This window comes from Mustela putorius, unplaced genomic scaffold (assembly GCF_011764305.1).
Source record: "Mustela putorius furo isolate JIRA1106 unplaced genomic scaffold, ASM1176430v1.1 tig00000031_pilon_pilon_pilon, whole genome shotgun sequence".
NCBI lineage: Eukaryota > Metazoa > Chordata > Mammalia > Carnivora > Mustelidae > Mustela > Mustela putorius.
The window spans coordinates 1,099,545-1,123,125 of NW_025421260.1; the positions used below are offsets into that span (position 1 = coordinate 1,099,545).

The 23,581-nt window shown below is 35.5% G+C and overlaps 1 long non-coding RNA gene and 1 pseudogene across 1 annotated transcript in view; one reads left to right on the top strand and one right to left on the bottom strand.

Annotated features, from left to right (window-relative positions):
• The window catches only part of LOC123394340, a 29,725-nt gene extending 13,582 nt beyond the window's left edge, over positions 1–16,143 (bottom strand). Inside the window, exons 1-2 of the long non-coding RNA XR_006601300.1 lie at positions 16,032–16,143; positions 14,272–14,371 (exon numbers count right to left, since the gene is read on the bottom strand). This is a non-coding gene — a long non-coding RNA (uncharacterized LOC123394340). The remainder of the gene's footprint in view (positions 1–14,271; positions 14,372–16,031) is intronic.
• Positions 15,204–20,896, top strand: LOC123392551 (annotated as a pseudogene).
• The last annotated feature ends 2,685 nt before the right edge of the window (positions 20,897–23,581 follow it).

The window sequence follows — 23,581 nt, forward strand, 5'->3', positions numbered from 1 at the left end:
TAGGGAGTTGTCATGGAGAAAAGGTAAAAGGAAAGGAAATCACAAAAGTTAAGAAAAATTTCTATACATTCTACCCTTTGGAAAGAAGAAAGAAAGTGACATCTTTGACTGTTTAATTTCAGTTTTCCCAATTCTCTCTCAATAGGCTATCATGCAATTCAGTACTCAGGCACAAAGATTGTGCTGTTACAACTTCCTTATGAATAGAAGGAGTTCTGTACTCTATGGAAACAGGAAAGGCAATGTGATTACCCTTCTCTTTTATCGTAAGATTCCTCTTGCAATTTGAAGAATTCAAGGTACTACAGTTCAAGTTTAACGTAGTCCCATCCCTGCCTTCATTTCACATGGGAAGAATGTTAAATTGAAACCCAGCAAGAAGTTAAAATTTAGCCTTAGAAAATATTTTTTACTTTAAACAAAATCTGTAAAAATATAATGCAGCATATAAGTAAGATAAAGATCTTATTTTGTCTTATATATCAATTCCATCATTGTCCGTGTAAATTCATAGTTTTGAGGGAAATGTGTAAAATTGATGTTTCACTATTAAAATGTCACCATGATGACCCAGAACTATCAGATATGAAAAAAAAAGTATATCAAAATACTGTACTTAGAGAGTAGTGAACTATATTTTTTAAAACTCTAAATAATTTTGTCAAACTGCTTTGACCTGGTTTGATAGCTGAGTTTCTCAAAGGACTTTGAGACAGTGAAATTTCTGTCATTATTGTAATTTTATGTATACACACAATGTAAAATGGAGAAATGGAGTCAAAACTTAAGCTCAGATCATGGCTTATCTTTCTGAGCTTTGGAATTTAGATGTCTTGAGATGATTTAAAACAAAGGAACAACCAGAAAGCTACTATGAATTCTTTTTGTTTTTGTTTGGAACCACCTCCATTGTTATCATGTGCTCACTGTTGTGCTGAGTTCATAAAATATCTTTTTGAAAACAATTTTATTTATTTATTTGACAGAGAAAGAGAGGGAGAAGCTGACTTCCTGCTGAGCAGGGAGCTGTTTGTGGGGCTAGATCCCGTGACCTTAACCCAAGGCAGACACGTAATCGACTGAGCCATCCAGGTGCCCCAGAAAATATATTTTATTTAACAACAATATCCACTGATTTACTCTAGCCATAAATTAGGCTAAAAAATAAACAATAAAATTATATTTTACTCTAGGAATAAAACTTCAGTATTCCTTAGATTTGTTTCTTATACGAAGTATACTGTGTCTTAAGACCTAACTGAGCATTGCCTATTTGCTTACAGAAAAATGGAAGAGTTAAGAAGGCTGGGATGTGGAATTATCCTAAAACATGTTCTTTCTGGTCTCTGTGGACTTGTGTAGGCAGTTTCCTTTGGCTAGAACGTCTTCTACTCGATTCAATACTACTCTTTTCTATACTCAATTCAAATGTCACTTCTTCTTTTGTAAAACCTTTCTCTGCATTGCAAGGCCAGATTATATGTGTTTCCATAGCACTTTGGGAATGTGTAGAGTGTGTCAATTTCCCTGGTTTAAATACCATCTGTCTTGACTAAATTGTTAGCTAAGTCTTATGCATCTTTATGCCAGTCTTCTCTTATTATTCATCCAATAAATAGTTGCTAAATAAATGTAAAATGAAACGTTTGTGCATCTTGGATAGTGAAATTGACAAGGAATATGATGCAGGTACCAATGCTGAAAGAAAGCTTAGTCTGGAAGAAAGAGCATAACACACACACACACAAATTGTGATTCATGGTGATACTTTTGTATCATTTATCTCTAAACTCAGAAGTCATTCTATAAAACCATCTCTTAATGTATCTCATGTTCAATCAGTTATGATTTTGACAATTGTACTCTGACTCTAATTCTGCCCCCTTCCTCAGCCTATCAAATGCTAGAACTCTAGTTCTGGATCTAACTTGTGATTTTGTAGAGACATTTGTTGCTCATTTTACATATACCTTTCCAATATACAAAACAAATATGCTTATTGCATATTTGATTTTAATTTTAATATATATCTGGATTTTATCTGTTTATAATTTCATCTTTCCCTTTTTTAATTGAAAATTTCTTGTGAAATTCTCACTTTGTATCCTGTACTATGTTAAAAGATATAAGGGATATAAAAACAAGCTTATATCACCAAATACCTATCATTGAGGTTCTTGTACCTAGGTAAAAAGAAAATAGCAAATGTAAGTCAAAGGAAACTGGGACATGATGGGAAATTTATAAATATTTGTGGAATGACTGAGTAAAGTTTAACTTCATAAGATAAAGATCACAAGCACAATGGTAATGTAGAAGTGAAGGAAATCAATGAATACTCAAGTGCCAGTAAGGAGAAAGCTAGATGTCAGAGTTAGGGCAGTTTGGGAAAGTAGATGGTGGAAAAAAGAGTCTAGATGACAAAAACAGTGATCCCAGATGTGACAACCTTCAAAAAAGAGACATAAACACTGGGGCAGAATCTAAAATCTTCACAGAAACATTCCAGAAATGACCATACTGTAGAGAAATGTTTTAATATCTTCTAAGCTTACATACTTTGCTTTCTTCAGCATCCTGGCTGGCCTTGACCTTGGATTTGTGTGTAGACCTTGGATCCCGCATGCTTACTTGGACTGAGTGCTGCTTGCTCCGGTTTTTCTGTACCCAACCTTATCATGTTCCTTACTCATCACTGAATTTATGGATTCGAGTTTTGGCATGTATTTTATGCTTCAACTGGTATGCCATAAGTGTACTGAGAATATTTTTTATTAAGTTTTGATAAGAATTGTAAGCTGAAACTTGGGCCAGTTTGAAAAGCACAAACCTTGTACAATTCAACAAAAGTTTCCAGAAAAAAACAAAACAACGCATCTTTTATAGGCTGGGTCAGAAAATGGCATCTATTAAACTCACTTGACAGAATTGTTGCTTTTAGTCCATAAGGGAGCTGATGAAAAGTAAAGTGCAAAACACACACAGAGTACACGGCCCTTCACAGAGAGGTATCAGTAATTAGGGGAATTTGCTTGTGTGCTACAGACGGGACATGCCAGAACCATATAATGGGAATGAGTTTGTATTGTGTAATTGGTTTCTTGCTAGAAAAACTATCACTGTTTTCATTTTCTGAGCATGGCTGTGGCTCCAAGCTTATTCAGTGGTAATGGTCTGCATTCTGATAGGAGCAGGAATAGACATGGCATTCACGAGCAGGACAGGCTTCTCTTTTAAAGAATAGAACTGAACTGCCTTTGACAACATATTTCTAGAAGATGTTCATTTACGGCAAGGGGGAAGTTTACGCGTGATTTGCTTTGCTGATATATTCACCTAACACTGGTGGGTGGATGTGAGTGGGAAAATTGCCCAATTTTAGTTTTCTGTTAAAAACTGAGTCTGCTGGATATGCTCATTTACAATGGCTAGATTCAATCCTCTGAAATGGTTAAGAGTGAACAGAAGGGTGGAGCGACATTAGTGGAAAGCAACTGAACATTCCAAACAGTGAGGAAAAGTAGGGAAATTTTCACCCGTATCATTCCATAATTTTATCTTTTTTTCTTTTTTTTTAAGTTGAAACATTGAGAGGATTATATTTCTACCCTAGGTCTCTTCTACATGTGTCTTTATTGTCCTCATTACCCTCTTTTAATTTTAAAGCTATTGATTCAACACTGACTGGGGAAGAAACTTGGCCAATAACTTTATTGTAAAATTAAAGTTATATTTTCTTTCCTGCTTTGCTTCATGACATGTTACTTATATAATCAAAGAATAGACAATATCTGGGACCCTGATATTGATGGGGACACTCACTTTACAGGAATTTGAGGCAATCATCAGATTCATTATATCTAAATTGTGCATCTAAATGATGGAATAGAGAAAAAAAGAGAGTAGATGGAGAGAAGGATAATATATACTTAATATTCTCAGAATATATTTTATGGAAGACTTAAAAACCATTGAGATCCAGCAGCTGCATGCAGAATTTAGCAGACTGTTCAAATGGAGAAAGATGGATTTGTACATCTGTATCTACTCTGGCCGCAGTCTGACTCTCGTGGTCATGACTGATATCCCCTAGCCTCTAGGGCAACATTCAAATGCATGGGCAGAAACAAAATAGAAATGGTTGAGTTTGGAAGAAAGCATTTATGAGACCATTGCAAACAGCTCATTTAAAAGGTTTTCAAAATATGGTTGTAATATTGCTCAGTCACTTCATTCTGAAGACTCTTAAAAGTCACTCGCCTCAAAAATTGTAAGCTCATAAACACTGTTCTATTTCTTTCTTTTGTGGTTCTGCTTTGTTAGTTTCAACAGTGAAAAATCACAGTGAACAAGATTGGTCTCTGTGAGCAAAGACCTTAAATTTTACTTTGTGTCCAGGAGCCAAATCATTAAATACTACTATATATTTACTATATATTAATATGTAATACTATATACTGATATGTATATACTAAGATTTAACATATCTAAAAAGATGTCAAAATCTGGTGTTGATGCTATGGAGATCACTATGTTTGTCAATGAGGTCTGTCTGCCAATAAATTTCCCTAATTGCTGATAGCCCTCAGATTCTACATATTGTTTTGAACTTTCCCTTTTTTTTTTTTTCCCCCAAGCTTTCTGGTGGACTAACACAAAAGAATGTGGAAGTTTCAAATATTTCTAACTGCCCAAATGTTTATTACATAATATCTTTTTGATGTCTGTTTTTACTAGCCACTCAGCTAGAAGTTTCTATTCGATATATCATTACAAATAATTTCAGAAAGAATAAGAATGGTTCTCAGCTTTAATATTTTGTGATATTGCTTAGATTTTGTGGCTGTTTGTACTGTTGCATGTGGGTTTTTTAAAAATTAACTCTAGGGCACCTGGGTAGCTCAGTGGGTTAAGCCGCTGCCTTCGGCTCAGGTGATGATCTCAGGGTGCTGGGATTGAGTCCCGAATCGGGCTCTCTGCTCAGCAGGGAGCCTGCTTCCTCCTCTCTCTCTGCCTGCCTCTCTGCCTACTTGTGATCTCTCTCTGTCAAATAAATAAATAAAATCTTTAAAAAAAATAAAAATAAAAATAATAAAAATAAAAAATTAACTCTATTATTAGATAGGTAATCATTAATAGGGCTCCAATATATAAATAAAATAAGTTAAAAATTTACTCAGTTGCTTTCCTCATTAAAAACAAACAAACGACAAGATGGGATTGGGAGGGAGACAAACCATAAGTGACTCTCAATCTCACAAAACAAACTGAGGGTTGCTGGGGGGAGGGGGGTTGGGAGAAGAGGGGTGGGGTTATGGACATTGCGGAGGGTATGTGCTATGATGAGTGCTGTGAAGTGTGCAAACCTGGTGATTCACATACCTGTACCCTGGGGTTATATTATATGCTTATAAAAAATAAAAAATTAAAAACAAACAAACAAACAAACAAATGAACAAACAAACAAATGAACAAACAAACAAAAAAACAGAAAAAACTTCTAGTATTGTATTTTGTATGGGTGGCCTTCTAAATAAAAATGCTTTGTGACTTAATAGGCATGTAAAATAAATTAATTAATTAATAGATAAATAAAGTCAATGGTTTTCACATTAAAAAAGACTTTTAAATATATTCAGACTTGTTCTGAAGTTTGACTTTATTATATTCATATGGTAGCTGTTAATATATTTATAATTCATATAAAAATACATCTATTCTGACATATTTTGGAAGGTGCTACAAATTTATAACTTTGAACTATGTGGTTTATAATGGGTAGACTTTAAGGCAACCTCATGTTTCGCATGTTCATACCTATTCATATCTATGTATGCTCAAATTATTCATACCAATGTGTAATCTTCTTTCTTTGAGTGTGAGAGGCAACTGTGACTTGCTTCTAACCACTAGCATGTGGAGGAGGTAATGGCATGTTATATCATCTATGGAAGTTCCATCTTGTTAGCTGACTTAGTCTGGAAACTCTCTTTGCCAATGTGATGAAGAAAGTGGCTATATTAGGAAAGATCACATGGATAAAGTTGGTGGGTAGGCTCTAGGAACTCTAGCACCTTCTCAGAGTTGAGGACTCTCTCCAGCCAACAGCCATCAAGACACCAAGCCCTCAACTATACAGCCTCAAGGAAACAAATTCTACCAACCATCTGAAGGAAAGAATAGACAATCTGGAAGTAATGTCTTCCCGAAGCAGTTCGCCAATGAAAACATAGCCTGCTAAACATCTGGATTTCTGATACATCCAACCTGTGACAGAGTCAGTAAGTGTTGTTTTAAACATCTAAGTCTGTGGTGAATTTGTTAACACAGGAGCAGTTAACCATACATCAATAAGTTCATATTTAAAGACTTGGCAATGTAAAAACAATAGTGAAATTAGACAAAAGGACAAAATGAGATGAATGTGAATTAACATGAGAGAAAAAATAAATAAGAGGAGACATTAGTATTGGAGTAAGCAATATAACAAAACATATGTTGTATTGTCACAAAATATATCTACTAAATACATACTAGTATAATGCAGTCATCCTTGCATAAAATGTCAACATATAAGGGTAATAGAGTTATAAAAGAGAGCAAATATATCTTGTGTGGCTTTCATTCTTATTTTCCTTAAAGTTAAAAATAAGAACTATTGCTAAAGATTATGCTGTATATAACTAATATGTCCTAAATTATAACTATTGGCTCTATTGGGTCTTTAAAATTTATCATTTTTAATACCTATGTTATTTAAGATTTATTTGTTGTTTTAGTGGTACACAATAAATGCTGTGTTAATATTTTAGCATTTCCCTCATCTACACACAGGGATAGAAATTATGATGTGGATGAAGGACACTGATGATTCACTGGTGGAAGGGGGGAACCATAGAGGGGCTGTAAATAGAAACAGACAAGCAAGTATTCTCTTGGCGTTGATGTCTGTTCTCACATTTTCCTGGGCCCCTTACACTGGCACAGCTCTGCTGTTTCTTTTTTTTTTTGTTGTTTTGTTTTGTTTTGCTTTTTAAGATTTTATTTATTTATTTGACAGAGAGAGATCACAAGTAGACAGAGAGTCAGGCAGAGAGAGAGAAAGGGAAGCAGGCTCCCTGCTGAGCAGAGAGCCCAATGCGGGACTCGATCCCAGGACCCCGAGATCATGACCTGAGCCGAAGGCAGAGGGTTAACACACTAAGCCACCCAAGCGCCCCACAGCTCTGCTGTTTTTGATAAGCCCACCAGGTTGAGAGTTAGATCCATAGTCTGGGAGAAGGACTGCTTTTTTCTTATTTCTCTTTCCGTGTGTGTGTGTGTGACTTTTTTCTCTACCTAAGTGTCAGAGCTCAGCAATGTAAGAGCTCAGTGGTATGGACATGGGGAAAATGGCCTAAGGTGCTCATTTAGACTGCTTCTGGCTTAGGCTCTAGATGAGTAACTCAAAGAGAGAAAACATCACCTAAGCCCATTCAAGCACCCCAAATATAGTTTTTTTTTAATTAATCTTTTTTATTTCAGAATACTTTTTGAGTATTCTAAAGTGTGAGTGTAGGATAGAGTTCCATATACACCCACTTAACTTCCCATTTTATTTACATATTAGAAAATATGTAAATAAATATATATTTGTATATTATCATAATTAATGAACTGGTATTGATGCATTATTATTAACTAGGGCTCTTTTTTTTTCATATTTCTTTAGTTTTTTCTACTCTAAAATCCCATACAGGATATCACATTGCAATTAGTCATCACATCTCCTTAGGCTCCTTTTGGCCATAGATTCTCTCATATTTCCCTTGTTCCCTTTCCTTGTTTTTCATACCTTGACAGTTGTGAGGAGAACTGCTCACATATTTGTGGAAGATCCCTCAACTGGGATTTGTCTGATTTGTTTCCTATAATTAGACTGGGGTTATGGGTTTTTGGTTGGAAGACTGCAGAGATAACTTCTGTTCTGATCACATCATACGAAGAGTACATGAATCGACATGACTTATTGGTGTTAATCATGGTTACCTGGCTGAAGTGGTATTTGATAGATTCCTCCACTGTGAAGTTTTTCTTTTTCTTTTTCTCTTTTCAAAGTGTATTCTTTTGAAACAAACCACCACGCATTCCATACATAAGGAGTGGGGAGTTCTATATACACTGTTCACACTGATAAGCATCAGGTAAAATCTTTATTTGAGATACAATAGAATGAGATAATGTAGACATATCTCCATAGACATATAATATGTAAGTTCAGCCATAAAGTATCTATATATTTTATCTATATATCTATCTAAGAACTATTATGTTTTAAAGATTTTATTTATTTATTCATTGACAGAGAGAAAGAGCACAGACAGGGGGAAGAGAGGAGGGGAAGGGAAAAGCAGGCTCCTCATTGAGCAGGGAGCCCTATGCGGGGCTCCATCCCAGGACCCTGGGATCATGACCAGAGCTGAAGCCAGTCACTTAACCAACTGAACCAGCCAGGCATCCCTCTAAAAACTATTATTTTCTAAGCTATATGCACTTGAATAGTAAGGTTGAACTCCAGAGACCCAGAGAGGTATAGAAAGCTTTTACTAGGCTGTACATTTTAAAACCATCTTATGAAACTTTGTTAAGTCAGTAATATTGCAGAAGCAGTAGGATAAACTGAAAAGAAATAACACCATGAAAAGGAAAAGGAAGAACATTCATGAAGGAAATCAGAAGCAAGAAAGACTCTCTGGTTAGGTTTATTCCTAGGTATCTTATGGTTTTGGATGCAATTGTAAATGGGATTGACTCCTTAATATCTCTTTCTTCTGTCTTGCTGTTGGTGTAGAGAAATGCAACTGATTTCTGTGCATTGATTTTATATCCTGACACTTTACTGAATTCCTGTACAAGTTCTAGCAGTTTTGGAGTGGAGTCTTTTGGGTTTTCCACATATAGTATCATATCATCTGCGAAGAGTGATAATTTGACTTCTTCTTTGCCGATTTGGATGCCTTTAATTTCCTTTTGTTGTCTGATTGCTGAGGCTAGGACCTCTAGTACGATGTTGAATAGCAGTGGTGATAATGGACATCCCTGCCGTGTTCCTGACCTTAGCGGAAAAGCTTTCAGTTTTTCTCCATTGAGAATGATATTTGCGGTGGGTTTTTCATAGATGGCTTTGATGATATTGAGGTATGTGCCCTCTATCCCTACACTTTGAAGAGTTTTGATCAGGAAGGGATGTTGTACTTTGTCAAATGATTTTTCAGCATCTATTGAGAGTATCATATGGTTCTTGTTCTTTCTTTTATTTATGTGTTGTATCACATTGACTGATTTGCGGATGTTGAACCAACCTTGCAGCCCTGGAATAAATCCCACTTGGTCGTGGTGAATAATCTTTTTAATGTACTGTTGAATCCTATTGGCTAGTATTTTGTTGAGTATTTTCGCATCTGTGTTCATCAAGGATATCGGTCTATAGCTCTCTTTTTTGGTGGGAACCTTGTCTGGTTTTGGGACTAAGGTGATGCTGGCCTCATAAAATGAGTTTGGAAGTTTTCCTTCCATTTCTATTTTTTGGAACAGTTTCAGGAGAATAGGAATTAGTTCTTCTTTAAATGTTTGGTAGAATTCCCCCGGGAAGCCGTCTGGCCCTGGGCTTTTGTTTGTTTGGAGATTTTTAATGACTGTTTCAATCTCCTTACTGGTTATGGGTCTGACCAAAGAGACACAGAATCTATACTCAGAAAACTATAAAGTACTCATGAAAGAAATTGAGGAAGACACAAAGAAATGGAAAAATGTTCCATGCTCCTGGATTGGAAGAATAAATATTGTGAAAATGTCTATGCTACCTAAAGCAATCTACACATTTAATGCAATTCCTATCAAAGTACCATCCATCTTTTTCAAAGAAATGGAACAAATAATTCTAAAATTTATATGGAACCAGAAAAGACCTCGAATAGCCAAAGGGATATTGAAAAAGAAAGCCAACGTTGGTGGCATCACAATTCCGGACTTCAAGCTCTATTACAAAGCTGTCATCATCAAGACAGCATGGTACTGTCACAAAAACAGACACATAGATCAATGGAACAGAATAGAGAGCCCAGAAATAGACCCTCAAATCTATGGTCAACTAATCTTCGACAAAGCAGGAAAGAATGTCCAATGGAAAAAAGACAGCCTTTTCAATAAATGGTGCTGGGAAAATTGGACAGCCACATGCAGAAAAATGAAATTGGACCATTCCCTTACACCACACACAAAAATAGACTCAAAATGGATGAAGGACCTCAATGTGCGAAAGGAATCCATCAAAATCCTTGAGGAGAACACGGGCAGCAACCTCTTCGACCTCTGCCGCAGCAACATCTTCCTAGGAACAACGCAAAAGGCAAGGGAAGCAAGGGAAAAAATGAACTACTGGGATTTCATCAAGATCAAAAGCTTTTGCACAGCAAAGGAAACAGTTAACAAAATCAAAAGACAACTGACAGAATGGGAGAAGATATTTGCAAACGACATATCAGATAAAGGACTAGTGTCCAGAATCTATAAAGAACTTAGCAAACTCAACACCCAAAGAACAAATAATCCAATCAAGAAATGGGCAGAAGACATGAACAGACATTTCTGCAAAGAAGACATCCAGATGGCGAACAGACACATGAAAAAGTGCTCCATATCACTCGGCATCAGGGAAATACAAATCAAAACCACAATGAGATATCACCTCACACCAGTCAGAATGGTTAAAATCAACAAGTCAGGAAATGACAGATGCTGGTGAGGATGCGGAGAAAGGGGAACCCTCCTACACTGTTGGTGGGAATGCAAGCTGGTGCAGCCACTCTGGAAAACAGCATGGAGGTTCCTCAAAATGTTGAAAATAGAACTGCCCTATGACCCAGCAATTGCACTATTGGGTATTTACCCTAAAGATACAAATGTAGTGATCCAAAGGGACACATGCGCCCGAATGTTTATAGCAGCAATGTCCACAATAGGCAAACTATGGAAAGAACCTAGATGTCCATCAACAGATGAATGGATCAAGAAGATGTGGTATATATACACAATGGAATACTATGCAGCCATCAAAAGAAATGAAATCTTGCCATTTGCAACAACATGGATGGAACTAGAGCGTATCATGCTTAGCGAAATAAGTCAAGCAGAGAAAGACAACTATCATATGATCTCCCTGATATGAGGAAGTGGTGATGCAACATGGAGGCTTAAGTGGGTAGAAGAAGAATAAATGAAACAAGATGGGATTGGGAGGGAGACAAACCATAAGTGACTTTTAATCTCACAAAACAAACTGAGGGTTGCCGGGGGGAGGGGGTTTGGGAGAAGGGGGTGGGTTTATGGACATTGGGGAGGGTATGTGATTTGGTGAGTGCTGTGAAGTGTGTAAACCTGGTGATTCACAGACCTGTACCCCTGGGGATAAAAATATATGTTTATAAAAAATAAAAAAATTAAAAAAAAAAAAAAAAGAAAGACTCTCTGGACTGGCGAAGTCTATAAAGAAAGAGCTATAAAGGACACTATCTTAGGAGCCCTATAGTTAATAACAGCAACCAAACAAAATTTGTGGGTTATTTAGAATCAACTAGAATCAAAAACATTTTAAAATAAAAATATGTAATAAATTTTTTTACAATCAAACATACATGGTACTTGGGATATAGATAGATAGATAGATAGATGTGTGTATACACACATGCACACATTTATATGCTAAAGACATTGGTGTAAAGAGTTTATACCATTATAGAAGAGGTGGGTTTGTATTGTTCATATTGTTTTACAATCCATACCATTGTAAACCTGTGTACTGGCTCATGTACGTGAATAATGTAGAAGTAAGAAAGGCTTGAGCCCTAATCTGATGAGGGATTCATCTCTGTTTCTTTAACATTTCTTTATTTTGTTCTCTTCCTTTGTCCTTAGGCTGATCTCCTCACGGTTAAAAGTAATTAGAAATAACAGCATCTTCATTTTCCCATAGGTAGAGAAGAAACACTTCTTACCTAGCTATTCAAAGAATAGTCTTGTAATTCTTCCACAGTGGAGCTGATCATTTTGGCTAGGGGAATGGAATCTGTTGGCTGGTTTAACAGACCTTTTACCAAACCACTCTTCTTCTTAACAGTCACCTCCCAAACTCCAACTGCTGGTGGATTTCTTCATGAAACACAAGGGCTAAATTCTAGACTTACCCATATCCTAACAAAATTATAGAGAGTGTTAGGGAGGAGAAAATACAGTGATCAAATATAGAGAACTTTCTATGCCTTGATGTATCCGGGAGCATTTTTCTGCCTATACTAATATCTTTTTAGCTGTGAAAGAACTACCTTATATTTTCTCCTTATTACCCAGAGAATATGACCTAGGTAGTTAACTCTAATTTATTGATCTATAGATCACATGTTTTCAAAATCAGATCTTGTCATATACTGGATATATCATTATTTTAGAAAATTTTAACAGGATGTCAGTACACTGAGAACATAGTAATGATTCTGATATTACCAATTATATATATATATATATATATATACATACATACTGTTTGAATAAAGCAAACACCTGGTTGCATGAGTGGATTGTGAAGTCAGGTGTGTAACTTTTTTTTTTTCTTTGAAAGAGTTTAAGCTTTGGATGCAAAAATCACATTTTTGTGTTTGGTTTTCTCATTTTCCAACTTGTAAAATATTTCCTAGTGTATTTCTTAGAATAGGAATGGAATAATAATTAAGTTAATACTTCTGTCTTTAGATTAGGCAAATATAAATATGAACTAATCCACTTTTGGATGAGTAATAGTTCAGACAATGATATGTTTATTTAATTTGTTTATCACTTGTAAATGTCCATTGATGTACTACACACCTAACATCATTGCTACCATATTATTTAGCATTAATATGGCACATTGAATTTTCAAGATGCTATAATCATTAATTAGCCATACTTCATAACACTCCTTTGAGATAATATAGTGATATAGAAAATTAAGTTACAGATAATTTAGGTTGCTGACCTGAAGGAATTACTACTCATAAATGAATATATTGTAAATTAGTGGTTAGTAATCTGTGGAATTATTGAGCTTCTTGCATTGATATATGCAAATATAGATAATTCAAAAAGTATGTTTGTTATAGCTATGCCATTTCTGCCATGTTATTTAGTATTATGACATTTGTATACTCTCAGAACGTCTAAAATGAGAGGTTTCCAGACCTGGGAAGAAACTGAGGAACGTGAGGGTGTGTGGAGTTAATTGAAACTTGGGTACAAGAAATGGTGTCATCTGAACAAATCACTATGCAGAATTTAAGGGCCGGCTGAGAGCCTCAATGGGGAAGTTCTGGGAAAATGAGAATGTTTTGCAAATAGACCTTTTAAAAGTGCTCATCTTAGTAGCTGTATCAGATGTTGTAGACTTCTATCATTTTTTGTTTAAGTGACCAGCTACTTTTACTATCTTCACTGTTCTCTATTGTAATCTCTGTGGGATATGTCGCACCTTGAAATACTTGTTCATATGTGAGTTAAGACGTTTGATTAACTCTTTTTTTTGTTTGTTTTCAGATAGTTTAGCTTGACCAGCTGTCCTGTCTCTGCTCCTTCATGGTAGTTACTATAAGAGATTATAAACTGTAACTCGCCTGCTTGCAATAAATCAGCAACTTGTAGGGTAAGCAAAAAGACTTTGGGGACAGACTGGGGCATGTTAATAGTATCTAGTACTGGGGAAAAAGGAAGGTACTTATGATGTTTCAGAGATATAATGAGAGATGAGAGGATCCCAGCCTGTGTAAAATTCCTGCTGTGGTGGGAAAAGATATTCATGGCTTAAAAGAAGGGAGTCACTCAAGTTACTTTGAGTAATGAAGAAGCTGTTTTAAGAATAACTATTTAGACAAGAAAAAATGCATAATTAGGCCATGAGTAGATAGAAATTATAATATTGCAGAGCAATAAGAAAATTTAGAAACCTACTTTTTTTTTTTTTCCTTGCAGGGGGTGGGATCTCAGGCAGTACATAAGCTGTAGATCAGACAGAATTATTAATGATTATGGTTTCTGTTCTAAAACAATTCATGATCCTCCAAATTTTTATAACTCCACCCTTTTGCTACTAGTTTACTTTGTCTTGTTTTCCATTGTGCACAGATACTTGATTTGCCATATAGTTCCTATTTACTCCTAACTCTTCTTTCCTCATAACTCCAGCATGAATCTTGCTCTTCACCTTACCTGACATAAAGTATTTCAGGGTATTCCTTGAGCGGGCCTTTCTAGATTTATCTTCTGCTAAAAGCCACTTTATTGCTCCTACATTTTCCATTTCGAGTTCCTGAAAGATAAAATATGATCACCTAGTTGATCTGTGTTTTCTCTTCAGTGGATTGACCAGGACACCATGGATCTGGAAATCATCTCATTGTTTGGTTTTCTATGGCTTTGAGAGTAGGGTTGGGGTGTCAAGTGATTAAAAATATGTCTGTTTAGATTTTTCTTTAGAAGTTAATAGTAAAGAAGCTCAAAATGATCAACTTATTTCGCATAAAAAAATGGCTTCAGAACAATGTAAAGAGTGCCTATGATAAAAGCTTGTAAAACATAGAAGGGAAATACAAGGAGGTAATAAATGACAAAGGGCAAGTCAGAGACATTTTCATACAGACAATCTACTTGAGTTAGAGTTGAGTAGCCATTTTCCAGGTCCTTAAGTAGGCAGAAGAGCTTTTCAAAATGAGAGAACATATGCCAAGGTACAGAAACAGAAAACATTTTTATACCTTTGAGAAACCATAAATAGTTTTGTCTGGCAGAGGAGGTAAAGTTCAGGAATTGTCAGGAATCATTTGCAGTAAAAGTTAAGGACCAGATAATGGAGATCCTCTACATCAATCAAAAGATTATGAATTTTATCCAATGAGTGATATGGAAACATAGAAATGTTTTAAGTGGATATGTGTCACACTTAGATATGGATTTTCAAAAAAGTATTCTGGGAATACACAAGACTGAAGATGAGCTAGATGGGTGATGAAGTAGGTATCATTCGCAATGGTGCCGTCAAAAGAACAAGAGAATGGGATGGCAGAGATGGCTGGAATGAAGATGTAAGGATAAATCAAAAGCTGCTAGTGAAGAATCAGTGGCCCTTTCTCTGTGCAATCACCATGGTGGCTGGAATCCTATACGCATATCCTGAAAATTAGAAGAACTTCAAGGCCCTCAATGCAGCTCAGTATGGTGGGGTTCGGGTTGGCATGTTGTCTGTAGCTCCCCACTTTGACTTTGACCAAACCAACTACACCCCTAAATTTCTCCATAAATTTCCAGCAAGTTTCCAGCACTTTAAGGTAACCATGGATCCTGTGTATTTGAGAGCAATGTCACAGCCTACCCTGTGAGCAACGAGGAGCTGCCAGGATGTACTCTAAAAACAACAGGTGACACATTAGGTGAACTTTGTTGATAGCAGCATAGTGCCACCAGCCAGTCAATACCTTCCACGTTGGGCTTCATGTGCCACAACAAGCAGGATACAGAGCATGGAAATGAGGAGGTGGGGTAACTTTGGGGGCTGTTGGGTGCTCACTTGAAAACAAGGACTTTTTTGATGGAGAACACAAGATGTTGGCTAACATCACAGTTGTCTGAACCCCGCAGTGGCTCCATCAACAAGTCCTGGGGCTTTCTCTCAACCAGATCTCCGCCAATATTAGCCACTGGTTCCTTATATGCATTGACTAGTCCCACTTCCAGACTGTTCGGGGAAAGGTGAAACTCTTTCCCAGAAGGTGAGAAGAGAGCCCAGTTTGATGTTAAAATGTGTGCAGACACGTAGCCTAAAATGGATACATCACAGAAACTGAAAGGCTCACCAGAGAAAAGCAGAATCCCCAGCCAGAGTGTAAAGAGGACTTTCCCTGTTGCTGAGGAGATGGATGAAGATAAAGCAGGTACTGCCTGCTAAGTCAAAGGCCAAGAACTCCTTTACTCACCTGATCAAGATGACCTTTATTTTGAATGGCTTTATGTGCAAATGCTCCAACAAGGACACCCTTTCTGTGGTACTGCTGTAGTTTGATAAGGATGGCTGATCCCTATGATACTCCAAGTACTCCTTCTTTGAAGAGCTCACTTAGAACTTCATGTTTGTGACCTCATCAATGGAATGTTCCAGTGACTGGACAAGCTAAGGAAGAATGCCTTTATGAGTGTCTTCCTCTTTGGAACTAAGAGTAGTCACTCCATTTTGGGAGTCTGAGTCTTCCAAGGCTGTGAACTAGATCCTGGAAGCAAGGAGACCCAGAGAATGGTTTGAGAGTACTTTCCCTGGGAGGGGACCTTCCAGCATGTGCGCAAAGTCTCCAATCAGAGCAGTATCTTTAAGTGACCATCTCTTGCCATTGACCCAGATGTCTGCACCTGCCCTTTAGAGAGATGAGAGGTAGTAAAGAAACTGAACATTGAAAGAAGAAAAAAAAAAAAAAAAAGAAAAAGAAAATCAATGGGTGTCAGTGATAGGTTCTTGATTTTAAAACTAATGATCAAACATTAACAATGTGAATATTCTTGTTAGATTATCATTTTTAAGTCATTATTACATTTTTATTTTGGTTATGGGATTTTTATTAAGAATGACTGCTGAAATTTTATTAATGATGTCTAAAAGCACCAGGAACTTTTCACAGAAGAGAAGATGATTGAAGGCTGAGAGGTTATTTATACGGTTATCATTTATTAAACTAGGGTAAGAGGTAGTGGGGAAGGGCATTCTAATATCAAAGACTGAAAAAAAAAATTCTTCTGCTTCTATAAAGCTGGAATCTACCCTCTCAGTTATTGAGGAACTGAAGTCATCTTCACAGTTAGGGGGCTATCAAATTCATCATAAATTCCTGGTAACTTCATGGACATATATATAGGGTAATGTTACATGCAGACATTTAATTCATTTGCTCATTTATAAAATACTTATTGACAACTGTTCACTCCACCTCTGCTCATAAATGTTAGAGCAATAAGAAATAAAATATATATTTTCAGATACTGATAACTACAATGAGTTAAAATAAAACAGAAGTCCCACCCAGGGTACTGGAGTCTCTCAGATGCCCTTGCCTTCTTCCCACACCAGTGTGAAGGTCCAGAAAGAAGGGAGTTACTTCTTCATACCTGGAAGGCAAAAGGATCTGAAATTCTCATCAGATCGTATCCCTTCTGTTCTTACATCTTATATTATTAGCCTGGTAATTTGGTTTGTTGCATATGTATTGAATACAAAGTTGATTAAAAATGCACTCTCTTTGACCTCTACAATTTATATTCTGATGTGATAGAGATATGGTGGCATTCAGGAATATGCATTTTTAACAAGATTCCAATATAATTCTTATTCGAGAGGTCTGTAGTATACAATTTTATAAGTGCCAGTAAAGTTAATCTTATTTCTTATTTCTAAAACAATATATTAGTATGAAGTCAGGTGATTGGCCTGAAATGTGCTTGCAGAACAGGTATCAAGTACAAACTTTGAGTTTAGCTGCCTGGTAGAATAAAATGCCCTGAAAGCCAGACTTCCAATATTTCTTAGAAGTGACAGAATATGGCAAAACATCCTTGTCAAACATTTGCCATGCTGGAGCTTATCCTTAATTTAACTCCCTAGAAGTTACTTTTAGTGGGCTACTTAGGAATCATAACTCTTGTGGTAACCAGCCTACATTAGAGAGAATTTCTTTGATTTATTTAATTTTGGCATAGAAGACTGTTTTCCACTCAGAGGGTCAGAAACAATCCAAAATATATAATACCCTTGTTTTTATCTTTAAAGATTTATTATTTATTTATTTATTTATTTGAGAGAGAGAGAGAGAGAGAACGAGTGAGGGAAAGGGGCAACGGGAGAAGGAGAGAGAGACTCTTACACAGACTCAATGATGAGTGCAGAGCCCTACCTGGGGCTGAATCTCATGATGTGAAATCATGACCTGAGCCAAGATCATGACTCGAGCTGAAATCATGAGTCAGCTGCTTAACCAACAGAGCCACTCCGGCGCCCCACCTTGTTTTTAACCTTTAAATATAAGTTTACTTGAATCTCTGAAGTTTTTAATTTATGTGCTTACAATTTTGCAATTTAAGGCCAAGAGCATAATTACTGTAAATTCAAGAATGCACAATGTCAACTTTTTTTGTCATCTTCTTTTGTTTCCTTTAAATGTATGAATTTGCTTTCATGTTATGAAGCAAGTGTTTACTCTGAAGTACTACCTAATGTAACTCTTCAACCACATTCCTCCTGTCTTTGAGGTGATTAAGCTACATGTGTAAAATATTTATATTTTTGATACTAGGAACTTACTTGTTTCTTCCTTATGGCAAGAAACTTGTTAGTGTTTTTAGTCTCAATAGAGAAAAGAGTTGTAATTTTTATGTTTTAATAATATTTGGATAACTAAAAGCCATATGTGTGTAGTATAACTTAGCAATTTATTACAAATGAAAAGGCATCTGGCTAGCTTCAGCAATAATTTCTATTATGAGCACATTTTTTATGCCTTCAAGCTTTTATTTCAGATGTGTGTTGGGAATGTACATGGTATTGTTATAGATCAAAGAATTTACTATATCAGAAATGTTTGGAGGTTTCTTTTCCTCCAATTAATCTCAGAAAGTTCACTAATTCTATATCTTCTTTGACTTTCTATTTGCAAGTTGGAAGCCCTGATAATAAGCCTAGATTAATTAGAGTAATGGGCTAAGACAGAGTTGCTATAACATCTGGTAGGATTTGGACTTTGCTTCTGGGAAATGCAGTGCACATAAACACTAACAGCAAAGGGTCATATCCAACAATTATCAAATTTACCGGATTTCAGTACTTCCTAGATTGCCAGTGAGTTTCTAAAGGAAATTGCTCCATGCCAAAATTATGTATCAAATGATATTTCATTTTTTCAAAGAGGAATTTTGAGGTTAAGACAATAATTTGTGGTAGTCCTCTGAACTAATTCTTAAATGATTAGAAGTTTTATGTGAGTTTGAAAATAAAATTTATGTCTTTAGCTTAACTGATTTAATTAATTGACCAAAGTCAGTGCACAGTAATGTACACTTTGAAGAACCAGGTTACTCGAAGAAAATAGACTACAGAAATCCAACAAAGACATAAAGACATAAAATGGAAATAGAAATGAGCTTATCACAAAAATAGGAACCATAAATCCTATACTTTTCCTAGGAGTGGGTTAGGGTTTTGTCCTTAATCAGTGAACATGAAAAGAGAAATCAAGTGTTTTTATACAAACTACAGAATTCTTAAGGTCAATAATAACAGTTGTTTAGGAAACACATAGATGTTTCTGATTAATTGAAGAAATCATAGAAAGTGATACAATAAAGTAAAAGTTCTTTAAAGTGTATTCTGTTCATATAATTCACAAATGCATAATAAAATATAGAATGCTGTATAAAAAATAATAAAATGTGGGGTATTGTATTGACTAATATCCCAAGGCCCACTGCTGAATTTAATGATATTGCTTTATTAGATCATCTTTCAATACAGGGCCTGGCTTGATATTTTACCTGTTTTATTCTTCTTATAGATTTTAGTCTTAGAATTTAAACTCTGAGATTTGGGTTGACAACCAAAGGATGTGAGTATGATTCTATTATATGAAGTTTTACAGCAGGCAAAATGAATCAATAGTGATTTAAATCAGAACCATGGTTGCCTAGGGAGAGGTTTGGGGGAAGATTGTAAAAGGGCATGAAGAAACTTTCCGGGTGATAGAAATACAGTGCTTGGGATGGTCAGTACATGGAGCTATATATTTGTCCAAATTCATCAAGTTGTGCATTAAAAATGGGTGCATAAAGGAGCACCTGGGTGGCTCAGTGGGTTAAGGCCTCTGCTTTCAGCTCAGGTCATGATCCCAGGGTCCTAGGTGACCTAGGTGCCCTAATTTGTACTTTAATTATATTCTACTGTGACACACTTTTTCCATGTCAAAATGTATTTTCAAATACCTGTTATTATTTTATTCTCTTCATGGTTAGAGGCCAGAGGCTGTGTTTATCTCATTTACCATCATATTCCTAGTCTGTGACCCATAATTCACATTCAAAAATATTTTTAGAATGTAAATAGATGATAAGATCATCAGAATTCTATTTTCATTGATAAACTTAAAATACTTAAGCTTCCAAAAGTGTATTTAGAAATTAGTTGTCCTACAGAAATCCTACTAGAAATCCAATTGTCCTACAATTTAACTTTGAAGCTCTCTGATTTCCAGAGGAGTGAAATATTTGCAGTTTTGTGACTACACTGTTATAGGTATACCTACTATGCATAAATATGAATATTAGTGTATATCATATTATTAGCTGAATAAAAAAGGTAGGCTTCATGACACTAATTTTATATACATTAAAACTACCTGGACTATATTAACAACACTGTCAAAATTCTAAATAATTTTATTGCTAGTTTTTAAAAATATTTTTGTCACGACTTTGTGTATTATGTAACTTTTCTCTCGGTTTTTATTTGATAATGAAATGAGAATAACTTACAGCTGAACTCAATGGTAATTTACATACTCTGATGCCCTCCACTTTGTTATCATGTAGGGAACTATGACACATTTCCAAAGTGACAGGAAATGCTACATTTCTAGACTCTCCAAGTATCTGAAGACCTTAAACCACAGAGCTGCTCCATCACAAGAATTACTTCAAAATGAAGGCTTCATTTAAGAGACACGGAATGAATGTCACAGACTTAGAGGGAATTCTGGAGAATTTTAACCTGCCCAAGCTTCAGTTTCCTGATTTTTAAAATAAAGAAATTGAGTTAAACATTCTTAAAGATCTCATTCAAATCTATGTCTTTAATTCTGTGATCATCATAGGATTATGTCTTTTTTTTTTTTTAAGAACTCAACTTGAAAATAATAATAAGATACGAAATATGAAGAATGAGATTATCTTTTAGAATTTAGGATGACATGGTAATGACTTATAGACTAACACTTATTTTCTCATTTTATGTCTCAAAAACTGTATCTCCAATGAATGTAAAGGTAATTCCTTAAAAGATGGCCCATTAAAATAATTTTCTCTCACCCTAACAGACTAAACAGTATGAAGAATTATGACAGCTTTTCAATCTTATATACCTTCTAATTCATATTATTCTTAAAATCCAGCACTATCTACAATTTAGCAATATCTCAATGGCTATTCATTATTATTATAGAAGATGACATAATTAAGAAAAAAATATCATTATTTATACTATTAGATCATAGTTATTTCACTTACAGTTTGCAAACATTTTACATGAAAAACAAGAAAGAAAAAAACCTGTATATTTTGAGAGACATTATTACTTCAATCCTAAATCTCTCCCTCATGATTTTTGTACCATTTTCAATATTAATACCTTGAACACACACACACACACACACGCACAAATTCTTAGTAGATGGAGATCCCTGCAGTGTTGAGTACCTCATTAATTGTTCAAGAATTTGTAGGTCTAGTTACAGAATCAAAAATGTCATTAATCATTAATACTCCTTGCTTAAATGCATTGGAATAAACATTTACTTCTCACAACAGAAACACCAAGTGTATGGATTACCTCTGTTTAGAAATTGCTTCCTCGTTTCACCCACTGGAAATTTGGTTTGGTTTCAGTCTTCAAAGCCATTTTTTATCAGAGGAATATAGCCTTCATTCTGTCCTTTAAATGAACATTTAAATATTGGTATTTAAATAATTTTCTAACTTTTTATAAATACCTTTAATTGGAAATTCTGTCCAAAGATAATGTCTTTAAACTATAAATGTTTTAAAAAGTAGATTTCTTGGGGGATCCTGGGGGGCTCAGTCTGTTAAGCGTCCCACTCTTGATTTGAGATCGGGTCATGATCTCCAGCCCCGCATCAGGGTCCATGCTGGACATGGAGCCTGCTTAAGATTCTCTCCCTCTGCTCCCTTTGCCCCTCCCTTCCAAAATAAATAAATAAAAATAAAAGCAGACTTGTTAAGTTTTATGGCATTTTGTAAATCTGTAAACATTTTCAAATAGAATAAAAAGTTCAGATATTTCAAGGCAATGATCTGGGAGCTAAAGTGAAGTGAAAACTGACATAAACATAAGGTATTAAATGAAAGAAAAATTGATATAATTCAGGCCAAGTGTCTCAATGTATAGATGAGAAAACTGAGATCAAGTGACTAGTTCAAGCTCACATGTGTATTTAGAATCGAAGCTAATGCTAGAAATAAAATTCCAGACTCCTCAGTAGTACTCTGCTGAAGCATTACACTGTTATATAATCTGTGTAATGTAACTTCAAACCAACTCTGCTTGAATTGTGTAATTATCTAAAATTGCTTATGAAAATACAACCTTAGGGTAAATTGTTCTGCCCTTTTCTAGATGAATAATCCATGCTTCTTAAATGTGAAACCAGACACAATGAAAGCACAGGATTCCCGGTAGCCATGAGAAAGAATTCTGTACAGTTTGTACCAACTTCAATTTTTTAAAAAATATTTTATTTATTTATTTGAGTGAGAGAGAGAGAAAGAGAGAGAGAGAGAAGGTGGGGGTAGCAGAGGGAGAGGGATAAGCAGACTCTGCACTGAGCGAGGAGTCTGAAGCAGGGCTTGATCCTAGGACTATGAGATCATGACCTGAGGTCATGACCTGAGCCGAAACCAAGAGTCAGAAACTTAACTGACTGCACTACCAAAGCATCCCAAAACTTCAATTATTTAGTAATTTTATTTTTATTTGCATGGAAATAGGAAAATAGAACAAAATAATTTTGGAAATATCTGCCAACATGTATTATATGAAAGGTATTTTCTCATTAGGTCAATGGTAAGAATAACAACCTATTTGTGATTTACAAATCTTTTTTGAAAAATATTTTATTTATTTGACAGAGAAAGACACAGCGAGAGAGGGAACACAAACAGGGGGAGTGGGAGAGGGAGAAGCAGGCTTCCTGCTGAGTGGGGAGCCTGATAAGGGGCTCAATCCTAGGGCCCTGGTATCATGACCTGAACCTAAGGCAGACACAATGACTGAGCCATCCAGGTGCCCCAAGTGATTTATAAAACTTTGATCAATTTAATTTCCTGGAAAATCATGAGACTGAGAAGGATTCTAAGAAAACCTAATTAATAAGAGGATTATTTTCCCCAGTATCTTTTCCCTCTAAATTCTGACTTACTCATATAGCTGGTAGGTTTCTCAAGGGTGTTCTTCTTGCAACTAACTAACTAATGCTAACTAATGGATTAGTATAATATATTTCCATCATGTATTAAAGATCCTGAGATGCCTCACTAGCCTATTACTGATTACCTATAGCATAAGTCAATAAGCAAGTGTCGAGAAATGAAACAAGGTCTTCAGAAGCTTTCATATTTTTGTAGAGTTTTGGTAAGGTGAAATTGATACAAGTGGACAAAACCTAAAAGCATATACAGAAGCCCCCTCCTTATCTGTAGTCTAACT